Source organism: Diceros bicornis, chromosome 35, assembly GCF_020826845.1.
Source record: "Diceros bicornis minor isolate mBicDic1 chromosome 35, mDicBic1.mat.cur, whole genome shotgun sequence".
NCBI lineage: Eukaryota > Metazoa > Chordata > Mammalia > Perissodactyla > Rhinocerotidae > Diceros > Diceros bicornis.
This window is the reverse complement of record NC_080774.1, coordinates 28,251,664-28,269,215: the sequence shown is the minus strand read 5'-3', so window position 1 is coordinate 28,269,215 and position 17,552 is coordinate 28,251,664. Positions and strand designations below refer to the sequence as shown.

The window sequence follows — 17,552 nt, the reverse complement described above, 5'->3', positions numbered from 1 at the left end:
CTCTTAGGAGAATTTCTGGAAAGTTCTTCCTCAGAGAGCAGTGTTCTTTGTTGCCTGGTGGGTGGGGAGGGTTACAGTGGTGCCACGCTTGGAAATATGAGGGGTCGGGTTTTCCCAGCCTCGCCTCCCTGGGCTTCACAATCAAGTCTCGTGTACACTTGATGTGACAAAGATGTAATAACAGGTAACCCAGAGCCGAGGGGGAACTGACAGGAGCGTGTGGTGGGGTGAAGCTGGGCCAACGCAGCCTACCAGTGACTCACAAAGACAGACACAGAGAGAACCGTCACCCCCCATTTCCTTTGGTACAAATGCCAATATTCTGGTCCCCACTGCAAGGATCCTGTCTCCCAGGAGAGCATGAGCCCCACCACCCTGCAGTGTCTCCCAACATGTTAGCGCCCCCCTGTAGCCACAGCCCAGCCTCAGCCCAGGCAGAGGTAGGTCTTCTGTAGCCTCTGGCCTAACCCTGGGAGCCTAGGGCCCCACGCACTCTCCACGAAGGGCATTTCCTGAAGGACTTGGAAGTACAGCTCAGGCACAGCTCATCCTCAGCAAGTGGCAGCTCTCAGACATGGGCCTGACTTTGAAGCCAGCTTTTCTTCAGCCTGCCACACAGGTGAGCTTCCTCTCCCCCTCAGTATAATGACCTGGCCCTTCTGGAAACTCAAGGATGAGAGGAAAGAAGAAAAGAGCAAATAACGTTCACCTTTAAATCTGACAAGGCCCATAAACCCTGGACATCAGAAACCAATGTAACTGAGCCACAGAAGGCACTGAGAAACCATCTAACGAGGAAAGCAGGCCATCATCCCGCTCTGGGCAATTCTTGGAGCCCTTCAGTTTCCTCATGGAGGGGTTATTAGGGTGAGAGGGAATGGAGGGTGGGGCTGAGCCAAGGGTGACTGCAGGCTGGGGTGGGGCGTAGTGGGGTCGTGCTCCCAGGCCCAGTTCCTGAGGGGCCCTCTTAGGCATCAAAGACAGACAGCGATCACTGAATGTTAGAAACACTCTGGCTTAGTGTCTTCAACGTTGGTGCCTCTCCCCCAAACCAGCTGTGGCCGCTCAGTGCTCTGTGACACGGTAATGAAGCAAACCCTAAAACGCACCAGCCTGTCAGCACCCGTGATGCAGGGAGCCCCTGAAGCTGAGGGGCTGGCCAGACCCAGTGGGACCCACTCTGCCATTTCTCTGTGGTGTGGCCCCCGTGATCCCCACTCACCATCCCCTGCCAGCTCTCCTGGCAGAGCTGCTTGACAACGATGATCTGTAAAAAGCCCACTGGGAACTGCTGCTCCCATCCCTTCCTGCCTGTCCCCCAAAGCGGTCTCGCTACTTCGTGCTGGGAGCGCCCCCTCGTGGGGAAATGAGCCAGTGGGGCCAACGAGGGAGAATAGTAGTGACTGGCCGTGAGCGTAGTGAATGCACGTTGTGTGAGGAAGGAAAAGAACAGGAGGACTGGTGGGAGGAGGGTTGTGAAAGGAGGAGAGGAAAGAAAAGACAACAGCCCCGCTGCGGGAGCCACTGCAGCAGGGGGAGGCAGCACAGCGGGCCACCCCGAGGTCTTCAAGGCCAGCGGGCAAGGTGGTGGCCAGGGCAGTACATTGCCTGGCTGAGAGCCCACCAGAAGGTCTGCACCCACCAGCCAGCACTGCTGGCCTCTCTGGCCGGGCTCACAGTAGGGGTTTAATCAGTGCTTCCAGAACACATTACAGACACGACGACAGAGACTGACGTGCACCATGGACATGCACACGTGCACTTTTAACCCTGAACTGAGCCTCTGCTTCTTGGGAAGGTGCTCTCCCATGTGGACGTGCGCAGTGACCCCGCCCTGCACGCGAACACACAGCTGTGATTGTGAATGTTCTGGAGCAGCACTGTCCAATAGCCATGTGATGCGAGGCACATGTGTAATTTTAACTTTTCTAGTAGCCATTAGAAAATTTAGTACTTTAAAAAGTAAAAATCCAGTACTTCTTAAAATACTTTTAGTACTCTATTCTAGTACCCTTTACTTTAAAAAGAAAAAAGAAACAGGAAATTAATTTAAATTACTTGTTTTAATTAACCCCAAATATCCAATATATGATCATTTCAGCATGGAGTCAATATGAAAGTTATTCGTGAGGTGGTCCACTCCCTCTGTGCTGATCCTCCAGCATCCGGGCATGCGCTCTGCACCTACACTCCCAGCGCGTCTCACCCGCACCAGCCCCGGGGCCTGTGGCTCCCTCACTGGACGGCGCAGCTCCCCGTGAGGCTCACGGCTTCCGCTCACCAAGTTCATCTCACACGTCCTGACAGACGTCTTTTTAAAACGTCCAGTTTCCCTAAACTTCAACAGAGAGCACTCCACTGCATTTAACTTCTCCTCAGTGACCCCCATCCTCACCATGGCAAGCATTACCCCCCTGTGCTTTCGGGGTCTTCTGTTTCCCCTTTTCTGCTGGGAAAGGCAGAAATGAGTGAGCTTGACGGTGACAGTCCCCACAGGCCACCTCGATGGCCAGGGTCAGGAACCCAGACAGAGTCAAGCCCCTGAGTGGCGTCCAGCCCATGGCCTGGAGCAACTGCACACCCCGATTCTGTGGGAAACTTAAGGCCAGTGAGTGCCCACAGCCCCAGACCCCCGTCGTCCTCATGGGCCACCACGGGCCCCACAGTGGGGTCACTCTGACAGCTCTTTATTTTCTCCACCCCAGATCCTGCCGTTAACGAGGTGGCCGGAAGGTCTATGTGAACAGATGCTGTGACATGTGGCCTCAGAGAGCTGTCTTGTCTGGTGGCCTCTGCCTCTCGGCCATAGCACATTCCTGGCATGGCCCCTTATCTACCTGCTCCCCTCTCCCACTCCTCCCCATCAAACCCCTCCCAGGCTGCCCTCTACCCCACCAGGCATCTCCCCAGGGCCTCCGTGTCCTGGTCTCCTGGCTGCTGGCCGCCCAGCCCAGCAGGACCCAAGGCCTGAGCACTCGAGGGGAGAACGACCCTGTGGAGCCCAGCGCTCCACTCCTGTCCCTGGGCTTGGGGCTTCCTCCCCACCTCCCTCAGAGCCCCCTCGGATCCTCCTACCCCCTCTATGCCAGTGCTCCCAGCGCCATTCCCACGGCACACCTCCTGACTCCCCGCTCTCTCTCTCCCCACACCCCCAGCTCAGGCCCAGCTCCCACCAGTGGCCTGGATCCAGGCTCAGCATCTGCCTCCCACCTGCCCTTCCTCTCTCAGCCCCTCCCCACCACCCCACCTGCAGGGCTGCAGGGCAAGGAGACTGCAGCTGGTCCCCCCGCCTGTTGAACCCTTACTGCTCCAGTGAGACCAGCTGCACCGGCCTCCCCCCCCCGTCCCTGTTACTGTCGCTTTATCTTTAGCCATCTCCCTCCCTGGACCAAGAGCATGTCCCTCTTGCAGTCCCACTGGGCCCTCAGCACTGGAGCCGGCCTGGCACCCAGAGTCCTGAGTGAGTGGGACCCAACACCCCCTCGAGTGAGGAGGGCTCTGTTCCCTATTTCTCTCTCCCTCTGGAAACTCACCCATCGATTCCTCAGTCCAGCCTCTAATCCACCCACCCTTCCCCTGACCGGCCCCTCAGCCCTTCCCCACTCCTCCCTGGCCCCTGCTCCAGGTGGCACCTGGAACTTCCTGGTGGGCGATGTGGGGAGGGGCATGAAGGAGGGCAAAGCCAGAGCACCTGTGGGATCTCAGGCCCTCCCTCACACACCCATGGCAACTCCTGGAAGGTACCGCCTAGGAACCAGGAAGAAAAGAGGAGTCACAGTCTATCCTCCAGGCTGCCCATCCAGGTGGCTGACAGCATCTAAGAGGCCAAGGTGTCTCCTACACCCAGGGCTTTGCTCTCCGCAGCGCACCACATTGCCCCTTCCCTGCCCCTTGGTCTGTTGTCCTCCTCTGGGGTGGGGGCACCTCTACAGAGTGCAAGTCTCACCCAGCAGAGTTAGCCTCTGGGGGGCGGGGGTGTTGGTCCCATTCTAGAAGTACTGTCAGTTGTCTTCAATAAAGTGAGCTGTGAAATCCTGTCCTTGGTCTCTAAGCTGTGTGGCAAGGATGGCCTGCAGGGTCCTGCCTGTGCAGCTCGAAGCTGCTCTGCCTTTCTGGGGGCCACGGCAGTTTCCATGGAAACAAGAGAGTGCACCAACCCCCAGAGATAAACCAGTAAACACAACCTGTAAAAGGAGAGAACCGGCAGCAAGAGAACCAGAGGGCACCGGGGGGCCAAGGAGAGAGAGCTAAGTGTGTGGTAGCTGGGCCTTGGAGCAGAACAGGAGAGGCTGCAGGCCGCAGGGCCCAGGAAAAGGAGGGTCTTGCAGGGGGACTACAGTTCATGGCAGAGAGAAAGGAGGCCTCTGGAGGTCAGAGAGAGACAGAGAGAGAGCCGACAGAGCGTGGGTCAGTGAGGAGGCCTGCGCTCGAGTGCCCGAGGCCTCACAGGACAGGGGACGCAGGTACCCAGGGCCCTGGCACTCCCATCCACAGGGTCCTGGGCTGCCCCCCACCCAAACGTCAGTCCCGTCTTGGGGTGTCTGTGAGAGCCCTGGTGCTTCTGGCCCGGGAGCCAGACCAGGAGGTTCGGCTGCATGTCAGAGGGTTTCTGATAGCCACTGGGAGCAGAAGTGACACAGGGGGAGGATGCAGTTGGAGCTCCAACGTGACACCTCATCACCAGCACCTGTTCATCCCCCAGTCATGACCCTCGAGAGTGAGGAGGCCCCTCACACCTAAGCCCAGCGCTCTGCCACTCAGGCCTTTGCACCCTGAGCGTCTAGGGCAGCCAGGGGCCGTTCGGTCTGCAGACATGTAGGCGCGGGACATGTACGTGTCGGGTGGTGTGTTAGATGTGGGGAAAACGTGGTCGACCGCAGAGACCCGCTCATCGGCGATTAAGGCTTCCCTGCTCAGCTGCATCGATCGTTCTCGCTTAGGTAGCAGCACCCAGCGCAGTGCCTGGCACACAGTGGGCACTCAATAAATGCCTGATGGAGGAAAGGCCGTCAATACACTCAGTGTCATTGTTCGGCGCCGGATCCCCACTCGGGGGCGCGCTTCTAGGGCCGGAATAACTGGCCTCTCCTTATGCGCGCGCGCACTCAGTTGCCTTGGATACACTGCGTGAGCTCAGGCTTAAGGGGCGGAGCTGTCCCCACTGCGCACGCGTATTCAGAGGGGGTGTCCATAAACCCGGAAGGCCTGGGTTTTGTGCATGCACTGTGTGTGTGTGTGTGTGTGTGTGTGTGTGTGTGTGTGTGTGTGTGTGTGTGTGTGTGTGTGTGTGTGTGTGTGTGTGTGTGTGTGTGTGTGTGTGTGTGTGTGTGTGTGTGTGTGTCACGCACTTTTTGAGGTAGCCGACCCCAATGATTGCAGGGGCGTGACGCCTCGCGCACCTTGATGAGGACATTTCAGTGCCCGGTACTTGAATGATGGTCTCCGTCCCTGAGGTGAGAGACGCTGTGTACCGCAAAGGTGAGTGGCGGGAGCCGCGCGCGGGACCGCCTCGCGTCTTGGCGGCTTCCCGGAACCTCCGCCGAAGCCGTCTGGTTCCTCCGCGAGCCCCGGGCCGGGCCGGCGGGAACCCGGGGCCGGCCGCGCCCTCCTGCCGCCTCTCACGCCCGCCCCGTGTGCTCGGTTAACGCTCGTGAACGGGCCGGCGGAAGGGAGCTCGGGGTGAAAGCTGAGCCTCGGGTCGCCCAGCGTTGTGGGTCCCGGCCGAGCCCTCCTCCCAGTGGGGCTCGAGTTCTCCGAGCCTCAATTTCCTCATCCGTAGGACGGGGCCCCGAGGCTCCCTTCCCAGGCCGCTTGTGAGCCCCAGTGGGGGCTGCTCGGCTCCGGAGCAGCCGGAGGGAGGCCTTGGCGTGATCCTGGCCTGCATGTTCACATGATTCAATGTGTCTCCAAATGTGATAGTCACAGTACGGGTCAGGCCTCTGTGTAGGGCAGGGCTCAGAGGTGGGAATCAGTAATAAGGTTTTTCAAGGAGTGTATGAGACACGCCCCCCAGAGACGCTAACAGAGCTCTGTCTTTGCTGGAAAATCCTCAAGGACTTGAACGAAGTCTTGCAGCGCTGTGCAAAGGGCTTCTTTATAGAGTCAGCTTTCAGGCTAGCCTAGAAGACAGAGCAAATCGAAAAAGTCAGGAGCATATTCGCTTTGCAACTTTTGCTGATATTCTGGCTCGAGTCAAAACAGAAATCCAAGTGCTGGGCAGCAGTCAGACACAGACCACTGGCCTGATGAACCTAAAATAAGAGCGCAAGTGAGAGGCAGAGAGGTGTTTATTTTGGGATCAAAGAATTGCAGTTCAGGGAGCACAGATTCAGGTAGAAACCCAAACAGCGTCCTGCTAGGGAGTAAAAATCGGAGGCTTTAAAGGCACAGAAGGGAAGTTTGCATTACATAGAATGTTAATTTGATTTTCAGGCAGAATGCTAATCTTGGCTAAAAGTAATTGCTAAGGCTAGCTAGAGGGAGGCAACAGTCCCTCACTGTGAGGAGCTGCAGGTTTCTTGCAGTTCAAAAGTTACTCAGTTCAAAAGTGCATGTTCTGGGCCAGCCTGGTGGTGTGCTGGTTAAGTTCAGCACGCTGGGCTTCAGCAGTCTGGGTTTGTGGGTTTGGATCGTAAGCACAGACCTACGCCACTCATCAAGCCATGCTGTGGTGGCATCCCACATGCAAAAAATAGAGGAAGATGGGCGCAGGTTTCAGCTCAGGGCCACTCTTGCTCACCCATGAAACCAAAAAAGGTTCACGTTCTGCTCCATGAGGACGTGCATAAGACACATTTCCTTCATGGCTTCCCAGCTCCATTTTAAAGCCCTTAGACATAAGTGACTCCATTTTATTTCACATTTCATGTTTTCCCCTTTTGATCGAGATCTTTCTCTGAAAGCATCATTGATCAACCATAGATTTGTTTAATCCCACATCACTGGGATGGGCCTGTCTCAGAGAGTCATGTCCCACATCAGGAGGAAATTAATATTTTTTTCCCAACGTCTATTCCAAGGCGTCAGTGTCGGAAGAGTTAGGCCATATTTGAGCAACAGGGAGGTGGTCAGGTAATAAATCTTAGGCAGTTTCCTTGCCTGGGAATTTCATCTGGTTACCTGAAAGTTCAGCTGAATAAGCCTTATCTATCATTTCAATACATTGAGCGACCATAATCTTGGTGTTTGTAGAAGTTCTAGAGCAGACCTGAGTGAGTAGTAGCATAAGAAGCTTAATTACAAGTACACACAGCAAAATTCCAATAATAATCATAAACAATATTTCAAGTCCGGATCTCATCCATGAACCTATACCTGAAGGAAGCCAGCTGAAAACATTGATAAGCACCAGAGGGTGTCACTGAAAGACATTAGACCCCAGTCATCTTGTGCTGCTTTTATAATTTTTCCAAGTTCTAATTCAACTTCACCAGAACAGTTGATGCAGGTACAGCAGGAGGTGTTGGCTGTGATACAGAGGCCACCCTGTTCTGCAAGGAGATAATGGAGTGCATTCGATTATCTAATAGAACCCTCGCTAGGGAATCAGGGATTGTTGTTGTTGAGCTAAGGCTTGAGTGGTAGAATTTGCCACTGTAGGTATGGTTAGGGATACATTTTTTATCAACAGCTTATCATGGACAATGTCAATCCAGTGGTAATGGAGAGTAGATGGGGTATAAAAAGGAGGTCTTCAAGTCTTGCCTAGACCTATGAGATGGTGGTTGGGTTTCTTCTTTAACAAGGACTTGAAATGGAATACTATGGTGTCCTAAAAGGCATTGTCCTGCCATATGCCAGCTGTCTACACATTCATAAGCCCATGGTTCCCCATAGTAATCACACACAAAGGTGTATCCAAAAGGGGACACATAGGACACTTTCTAGCTCTGTAGCAGTGTCAGTTGTCAGGAGCACTTGGTAAGGTCCCTACCAATGGGGTTCAAGGCCTGTCTTCCTCTTATGATGGTTCCAAAATACCTGATACCAGGCTCTGGACTGTGACCAACAGGATCCTTTAAATTTGAATCCGGGAGACTGTCTTTAACCTGCTGATGATGGGCTTGAGCAATAGACAGTAGAGACTTACAGTAGCTGGTCAGACTCACATAAGACAACAGAGGAACAACAGAAGGTTGTGAACCAAGAGACACTGATGTGCTGGTGACGGTCTCATGTGGAGTCAGTTCATGTTTTTCAAAGAGGGCACTGTGAGCAGTCAGCAAGACTGAAGGCAATACCTTAGGCCGGAAGAGTCCAGTCCACAGTATATAACAAACCTCGAAGATAGTTAACAGGACTAGAATCTACAATGTGCAAAGGTGCAAACATCATTTTTCTCTCTATAAGTACCCTCATTTTTTCCCCAAAGATAATCACAGCAAAACTAATTTGTATATATTAAAAACTTGGCCTTATTATTTATACAAGTGAAAATAAGAATACTCCCTGAGAGTTTCTGAATTCTGGAGGGATCAGGTAGGGAGAAAAAGTCAATATTTCATCTTTGTTCACATAGTTAAGTCTTACCAAATAGTTGATAGATAAAGAGAAAACATTTCTTTAAATCTGGAAAAGAAAGCATTAGAGCATCTTTCTCAGCTCATGTAGGTTTATGTTATTTAGTATTTCTTCAGCTTGAATCTAGTTTTTCCATTAGTTTTCTTGACTTTGCCTGATGACTGAGGGTGATAGGACAGTGATAATCCTAAGAAGTTCACAACATTTTTCTTAATGTTTGTATGATTTTCCCAGTGAAATGGGTGCCTTTCCATTGGGAGGGCATCAGCTTTGTGACAAGGGAAAGGCTTTAACCCATCCAGAAAACACAGGCAATAACGAGAACATATTGATGAGCCGTAGGAAGTGGCAGGTGAATGAAGTCCAGCTGCAGGTGCTGAAAGGATCCAGGGGGAGGAGTTCTGAGGCCTCTGGGGACAGAAATAGTCTTTCCTATAGTGGGTGAAAGAATGTAAAAACTGAAAAATAAGATTTGCCACAGAGTCGGGAAGAGCCCAGCGGCCGTCTTGCATTTCCCATAGCCCTGACTGTTGGTTGAATTTACAGCCTTGTTTCCCCACCTTAATTTCTCTGCTTCAGGAGCAGGCTGTTGGCATGTTATAAGGACATCAGTTTGGCAAAAGTCTGGTAATAAGGGACTCTTCTTTGCAGAGGCCGAATGGACCTCATCCACATTTTGCCAATATTTATAGATTCTGTTGCTGCCTTTACATAAAAATCAGATAAGGCACTTTCCTGATATTCAGTGTGAGCCTTAGTTTTGATGACAGACAACGTTTTATACCAGGACATCTTAGACTTGCGGGAATTTCACATAATTTCTGGAACTCTTTTATTTTTTAAAAATTTTTTGTGAGGAAGATCAGCCCTGAGCTGACATCCATGCCAGTCTTCCTCTTTTTGCTGAGGAAGACTGGCCCTGGACTAACATCTGTGCCCATCTTCCCCCACTTTATATGGGACGCCGCCACAGCATGGCTTGACAAGCGGTGCATCGGTGCACGCCTGGGATCCGAACCACCAGCCACCTCCGGGCCACCAGCAGCGGAGCGCGCGCACTTAACTACTACGCCATGGGACTGGCCCATGGAATTCTTATAACATATACTTGTAGAGACATAATGTAAGGAAAGTCTAGTGATATTTCTTATTTGACAGTGCTTCCCATGTAATTTAACATATCAGATAAGCCTAATTAGTTTAATATCTCTCCTTATAAAAGAAGAAAACCAATCTTTTGAGATGTTTCAAGGATCCTCTGAAAAAAATGTTAGCTAGAGGTCAACAAAGACTTCATTTAGAATCTGATTTGGGGAAGTTTGTCAGAAATATCAAAGAAGGTCTTAAAATACTTGCCTAAATAGGATCACAGATCACTATGAAACTTAATATTTAATTATCTGTTTAACCAAGGTGACAAAGAGATTTCAAAGACAGATACAAAAGGTTACATAGCTGCAAAACCTTAGCTCTGTGTAATAGGAAAGACTCAGTGTTTAACATAAAGCGCCGGAAATTATTTTGATAAAACAACATCCCTGCCTTTTAGGAAGATTACTCAAAGGTAAAGAAAAACTTTTCATAATCTTTATCAGGAGTAGATTAAAAGTCAAAGAAATCTTGTCCTTATAACAAACAGAGAGAAAACAAAATTCTAATTTTGCGCCAGCTTATTTTTCATATTAAAACTCGGTTACTTGGGGCCGGCCCAGTGGCGCAAGTGGTTAAGTGCGGACACTCTGCTGCTGCGGCCCAGGGTTTGCCGGTTCGGATCCCGGGTGTGCACTGACGCACCGCTTGGCAAGCCATGCTGTGGCAGCATCCCATATCAAGTGGAGGAAGATAGGCATGGATGTTAGCCCGCGGCCAGTCTTCTTCAGCAAAAAGAGGAGGATTGGCAGATGTTAGCTCAGGGCCGATCTCCTCACAAAAAAACAAAAAAACTCAGTTACTTAAATTCATTCCAATCTTAGCCAGCTCACCCATGCACAACACTCTTTTCTCAGGGTTCCTCTTCCATAAACTTTCTCCTTTAGATTCAGAATTTGTCCTTTCTTCCTTCCCAAAACCCGTTTTACTTTAGGACAAATTTATTTTCTTAGCAAAATTATCTCGATTTCTTATACCTTCTTTTACTAAAAACATACATTTCTCATAGCATAAATTTTTTTTTTTTTTAAAGATTTTATTTATTTATTTATTTTCCCCCCAAAGCCCCAGTAGATAGTTGTATGTCATAGCTGCACATCCTTCTAGTTGCTGTATGTGGGACGTGGCCTCAGCATGGCCGGATAAGCAGTGCATCCGTGCGCGCCCGGGATCCGAACCCAGGCCGCCAGCAGCTGAGCGCACACACTTAACCGCTAAGCCACGGGGCCAGCCCCTAGCATAAGTTTTTTAATGTGGCACAAGACATGTTGACTAATAGACCCAAACATCTTTTAGTTTTTCTGTAAGAAAAAGCCAAAAGTAGAGAAACTCTTGTTCAGTAATTAACATTTTCCTGTTTTATCTTATCTGGAGATCTGTTTTATCTTTTCTAGATATTCAGTGAATTTTCCATCATTTACTTTCATTTAGCAAAAGTCTAATATTTCAAGTTACCAAAAGATTTGGGGAAGCTATTTTATTTTATTTATTTATTTATTTTTTTGTGAGGAAGACCAGCCCTGAGCTAACATCTGCCAATCCTCCTCTTTTTGCTGAGGAAGACTGGCCCTGGGCTAACATCCGTGCCCATCTTCCTCCACTTGATATGGGACGCCGCCACAGCATGGCTTTCCAAGCGGTGCGTCAGTGTGCGCCTGTGATCTGAACCGGCAAACCCCGGGCTGCCGCAGCGGAGCATGCACACTTACCGCTTGCACCACCAGGCCAGCCCTGGGGAAGCTATTTTAAAGTACACATACCAGAAAACATAATAATTGCACTTAAAATTCCTTATTTTATTAACATCTATATAATTCATTTATTGTTGACAATCACAGATGATTCATGAAAATTTTATGAGACATTAAAGTAGTTAGCTATCATTTAAGTTAGTTTTTTGTTGCTGACCAATCTTATAACAGTGATAACATGAGATTATCTGATTAATAACCCAGACAGAATAAAAGTTGTATGCTTCCATTATCTCCAGTACTGATAACTCTGAAGACATGCCTTTCATCAAACCAGCAAACTTAAGATTTTATTGACCCCAAATTATTTTATATCATGTTAACTTGGAAAACATTTGGGTTAGTTTCTATTATATTTAGAAATCATTTATATAAGCCTTTACTTAAGTTCATTAAATAGAACTCTTTTTAGAGGTTAATTTTGTTAATACCATCTGGAGATAGAAAAATATCAGACGTATAATGTATATACATATATATAGACTGACACAGAGATCTTATAGCTTTCATTTTAAAAATTTTAGCCATGAATCAGGTACAATACAAAACTCAGTATTTTATAAATAGTGTCTCTAGCAGATAGAACAAGGTTACCTGCTTAACAGTTTTTTTTGTTGTTGTCAATATTTGGAGAGAAGACTTTAAGATTTATCTTTGCTGTAGATAAGGAGGCGATGAATTAGATTTGGGGGAGAGAGTCCCTCTAGCAGCTTGTATTTAAAAGGAAACTCCTCCCCCAACCTTTTTTTCTTTAACCTCAGGCTTTACAGATTGAGCTACCAGGCTTAGTCTCAGGTGACTGTGGGCTGTTATCTCCTGGAGTGTTTACATTCATTCTAAAGATATGGACAAATTTACAACTTCAAACAACAGAGAGAGAAGAATGCAAGTTTTTTCCTAGGAGTTTCGGGTAATTGTGATTTAAAATTTTCCTTCAGTCTTAGGAGTTGGGGATGGTCTAAATAAGAGTTCCTGGAGAGGTTACCAGGCTTTGAGTCAGGGGAGCTTTTAGGATTGGTGAAAGGGAAGGGGTGGAATCTGAACTGCCTGTAGAGCTGCATTTTCAGTTTTATAAAGATTTATGGGACAAGGATACTTGCTCTCATTGCCTCAGATACTGGGTTGTAACCTTTTACGTTATCCCTAATTTGCTTCTTTCTCTCCAGGTACATAGTTTCATTTTAATTTATATAACTGCAGGCCTTCCAGGACCAGTTCCACTGACCCCGTCTCTTATCAACAAAGTGATTAATAATTGCCTTTCAGAAAATGTGCAAAGTCTCATAGTCAGAGCATGTGCAGAAGAAGAAATCTTGACCTGAAATGACTGAGGAACCAAAGATTCTCCCGCGGAACCCAGAGGACCTGGACATGACTGGAACTTGAAAGTCCGACTCTTATCAGATGCGAAGGGTCCCACATTCCAGAAGGTTCTATGTTAAAATGCCTTCCCCAACTCGTCATAAGTGTTTAGAGCCCTATCATAAAAGTTTAGAACCTCATAATAAATGTTTAAAGCCTTACCATCAATGCCTGAAGCCTAGCAATTAAAACCTGTCCCACCAAGCATTTCCGTGTGCCACCGTGTTCTTCTTAACCTTTTAAATTTCTCCCCAAATCCTGTATCAGGGAGACAGATCTGAAGGCACACCCCCGCAGTCTCTCTGCAGATCACTGTTGTAAAAATAAAGTTGATTTCTCTCTCAAAGGCTGATGCCATAATTAATTGGCTGTTTATGCACATCAGGCAAGAGAACCCAATTTTGTGCAGTAACAACCGGCGACCAAGAGGGCCGGCCCAGTGGTGCAAGCGGTTAAGTGCGCGCGCTCTGCTGCGGCGGCCCGGGGTTCGCCGGTTCGGATCCCGGGCGTACACCAAGGCACTGCTTGTCGAGCCATGCTGTGGCGGCATCCCATATAAAGTAAAGGAAGATGGGCACGGATGTTAGCTCAGGGCCAGGGTTCCTCAGAAAAACGAGGAGGATTGGCATCAGATGTTAGCTCAAGGCTGATCTTCCTCACAAAAAACCAAAAAAAAAAAAACAACTGGTGACCATAAAGGGACAAGGTCCTGTGACTGCCCGCCCGATGCTCTGGAACCCCAGCAGGTTGTGGGGTCTTTTTGTCGACCCTAAGTGGCTGCCTAGACAATTTTGTCTAGAGGCTCGACTGATGGGATTTCTGTTCCCTGCTTTGGTGCTCCAGGCCCCAAGGTGTTTTTTTTCCCTTTGGGAGAAGAAACAGCTTCTGGATCAAGATGTCTCTGGGCTCTGGGTGAAGATCTTTAAGAAAGCGACAAAGGGTTGATTTCCTGGAAATGTAAGTTTGGCTTGTATTCTGGGGAATCCGGGTGGGCTGAGACCTGAACCTTGGGCCTGAACCACCCAAGGTAATTAGAGGCAGGATAAAAGGCTTGCTAATGGCGTTGCTTCTGGATCTGGGCAACTCCTGGCTCTGGTTGTGAGCTGCCCCTGGCAGTCTGGTTTTGAGTAGCTCCTGGCACTGGTTCTGAGCTACTCCTGGAAAACTAGCTAGTATTCTGGTCTGTGTTATATGTAGAATTGTATTCTGTGTTTGTCTGAATTGGGTTGACTGTTTGGGGACAGAGTTTCTTGGTGATCGTAACAAACACTCTTTAGAAATTACTTTGACTATTCCAGCCACTTTGGAAAAAGCTCCCTAAAATGGGGATAACTGTAAACAGCTGGCAACATAACTTGGAATAATTTAAAATTACAGTGGCCACTTTGGGGCTCGTTTTTAAGAGCCAGGTAATAGAGAAATTTCTTCAAAGAGTTGAGCTCGCCACCTTCTGACACCTGAAGTTTCCAGAAGCTATAAATGTTTACAAAGAACTGCAGAATCCTACCAAGCTTGTTTGGTGTCCTTAGGGCTTGGCTTAATAACCATCAGGTTGGAGGTCCCAAATTACAGTTCAGCAAAAATATGGTTGTACTCCATTTTGTGGCTAAGGGTCCTACCAAACTGCCATCAACGTCAGGGCAGTTACATTTGCCATTAGAAGGAAGCCTTGGTTTGGCCTTCATTGTGAGGGTCTTAGTTTCAGGGACTCCCAAATTTTCACCATCTGGTTCTCGCTGTAGCATAAATATACTTTTGACCGGCTGTCTCTAAATTATGAAACCATGGGAAATGCTAATCCAATCCCCACCTGTAGCCCATTAGGCTGCATTCTCCTAAACTGGGTGACTTTTAGCTATGAGCCTATGAAACAGGAAAAGGTGATATTCTTTTATAACACCGCATGGCTGCAATACTCTTTAAACTCTGGAGAAAATGGCCAGATGATGGGTCATTCAGCGACCTTGAGAAATTAGGTTTGAATACTCATTGGTTTATTGATCCTTATCCTCCCAGAGATGGTCACGATTTTTCCCTGTCTCTGTCTTTTGTGTCATTTGTCATAAAAATCATAGGGCAAGATGTAAGTATCTCCATAAGCCTTTTGTCTGGGCGTGCCCTCATTAAACTTTGCTGTAGGTTAAGTATGTGCGTAAGGTGAAAGCTATTGCTAAGGGGCCTCTTGGAAGGCAAAAAAGACCACGAAATTTGTGGGCATGGGTGGAGCAGTTAAGAGCCATTAGGGTGCCCACCACCTCTAGAAGACTCCTGTGATAGGATAACTTGGTCAGTGAATGGGGTAGATGATGACAGCCCCCCCCCCAGCAACCTCAAGAAAATTTCCGTGCAATGCGGTATTCTGTAAAACAACACACAATCCCCAACCCTGAGGCACTTCTCTCCTAGCTATTAGTTTGGCTCCAAGAGACCCAAGCTGTAGCTAAAGCTGCTGATGTGCATATAACATGAAATTCTTTTCTTTTGTCTTGTTCTGTGTCTTGAGAGCTTGGCTTTGTGACCTCTTTGGTCTCCATCATCTGGAGGATGCATGTACTGATGTGCATCTTGGTGGCCAGTCGAGTGGACTGGGCATCTGAGATGTGCTCTCTTTGTCCAGCTGTATCAGCTCTCTGGGGAGTTTGTCATGAGAGGTCCCAGTCCATTCGGGAGCCGTTGTCATCTCAACCTTTGTTGCTTGTTAGTGCGCTACCACCTATGCAGCAGAAGCCTTTGCTTTTTTGGACTATTTTTGGGAGTGAACTTTCTGAATCTTGTGAGGGCTGCTGCTTTTGCACTCTCTTTTGGAGCCACCTCTTGCATCCTAGTTAAGCCATAAATGCTTATTGGTTTGAGTTGCTATTGAGATACTACTCCTCAGTGGTTGGAGGATGGATCCTTAAACTGGAAGAACTTCTAAATTGGAACAGTTTTCTAGAGAGCTTTCATAATGACTAGTTTTAAGAACTTAAGCAAATTTGGAGTCTCAGCTTCCTCTGGTGGTCTTATAGATCCTAATAAAACCTCCACTCCCCGCAGGGTAAATTGGTCTCAGTGGAATTGTGCACTTGGAAAAAGGGCCTTTATTAAGCACTTTCTGCAGACTTTTTAAAGGTGTGATACATTGTCCTGAAGTTTCAGAATGTAAAAATATTTTGATTCACTTCTTAAGTTAAAAGTGTCCCTGACATAAAGAAGCAATTGGAAAAATGTAGCTGAAAGGGTGGGTCAGCATCTTTTATCATTCAGACTGTAATCCAGTTCTTTGGGGAACTGGAAGCAATCATCTTTGTCTTGCAAATCTCTGCAGGGCCAGAGGTATGGCTCTAGAAGATAGTTCAAAGTTCACTTGTCCTTTTTCCAATCCCAAAGCCTCCCCTGTTCCTCTCAAAATCCTCACAGATTTTGGGATGTTAGAAACTGATAAGGCAAATTCGCCCCGGAAACTCCATCTTGTAGAAAACTTGAATGGTTTCTCTGTGCCTTTGTGATGTGGATGGACAGGTAGATCAACCTATAATGTCATTCAAGTTACAACCCAATTTCTGAGGAATTAAGAACAACTGTCCTTAAAAAAATCCTTGCAAGACTGTAAATGCAGCTCTAGAGGCAGTTCAGGGTCCACCCATTTCCCTTATCTCAAAGAGCTGGCAAACTTTCTGGGAAATATCCAGCCCATCACTGATTCCTAAGACTGAAGGAAAAAAAAAAACAGAAAGAAAAACAGCATAAGATCACCCTCACCAAAAATCTAGCATCTTGAGTGTCTTCTCCATAAATATTAGTAAAAACCTTAAAATTTGGATTTATACTGTGGGAGATCAAAATTTGGCCACCCTGAAATATATCTCTTTACCTTGATTGTTTTCTCTGAGGGACATTTGACCTCCCCCACTAACTGCCTAAAGAATCTGACATGGTGGCTCATTCCTGGAACAGATCTTCTATCATGATGGCTATAAAGATAATGTAAAATAGATGTTACAATGGGAGAGGCACCAAGCCTCTTTTATCAAAAACTTTGTCTCTCCCTGACCTCATTATCTATAGATGACCCTGAAAAGAATTGTCCTCCTGCCCTCTGAAGTCCCAGGCCACTACCCACCCCCAACACGTTCCTCGCCTTTAGCTGCAATACTTAAGCAAGCAGCTTAGACAGAGGGACGAGTTGCTCATTTCTGAGTTTCTCCCATGTATACATGTTATTAAACTTGGTATTATTTTCTCCTGCTAACCTGTCTTGTTAATTATTTGGCCAGCCATAAGAACCTTAAGGGAAAGGGCAGAGGGAGATTCTTCCTCTTTCCCCCGACAATACCTAGGGAGCCTTGTATTGCTGTACCTGATTCATGGCAGTAATTTTAAAACAATAGCTGTAGAGTCTCTCTGTGTGTGTCTATATATATGTCTGTGTGATATATTACCTCTGGATGGTATAGTTTCTAACGAGCTCTATTCAGTTGGCTTAAAGTACATGCTTACATAAATTATTTCTAAATGTAATAGAAACTAACACAAATGTCAAGTTAACATGATAAAAATTAATCTTTGGTAAATGAGAGCTTATTTAAGATTGTTGGTTTGATAAAAATGGACATGTCCTCAGAGTTATCAGCATTGGATATGATGCAGACATGCAGTCTTTATTCTACTTTTATTGGTCAAATAAGCTGATGTTATTTCTATTACAAAACTGGTTAGCAAAAATAATAACTTAAAATGACAGCTAATTTTGCTTAATGTATGATGAAGTTTTATAGCCAATCTATATAA

At 47.6% G+C, this 17,552-nt stretch overlaps 1 protein-coding gene across 4 annotated transcripts in view; it reads left to right on the top strand.

Annotated features, from left to right (window-relative positions):
- The window catches only part of LOC131398381 (cationic amino acid transporter 4-like), a 110,896-nt gene that overhangs the window by 55,153 nt on the left and 38,191 nt on the right, over positions 1–17,552 (top strand). The window contains exon 1 of one of the 4 annotated variants that reach the window (XM_058531883.1): positions 5,383–5,478. The exons of 2 other annotated variants lie outside the window; for them this stretch is intronic. The gene's annotated coding sequence lies outside the window, so the exon portion shown is untranslated. Of the gene's footprint in view, positions 1–5,382; positions 5,479–12,181; positions 12,331–17,552 lie in introns of those variants that run through there. One more of the 4 variants, XM_058531886.1, reaches the window with a different exon arrangement.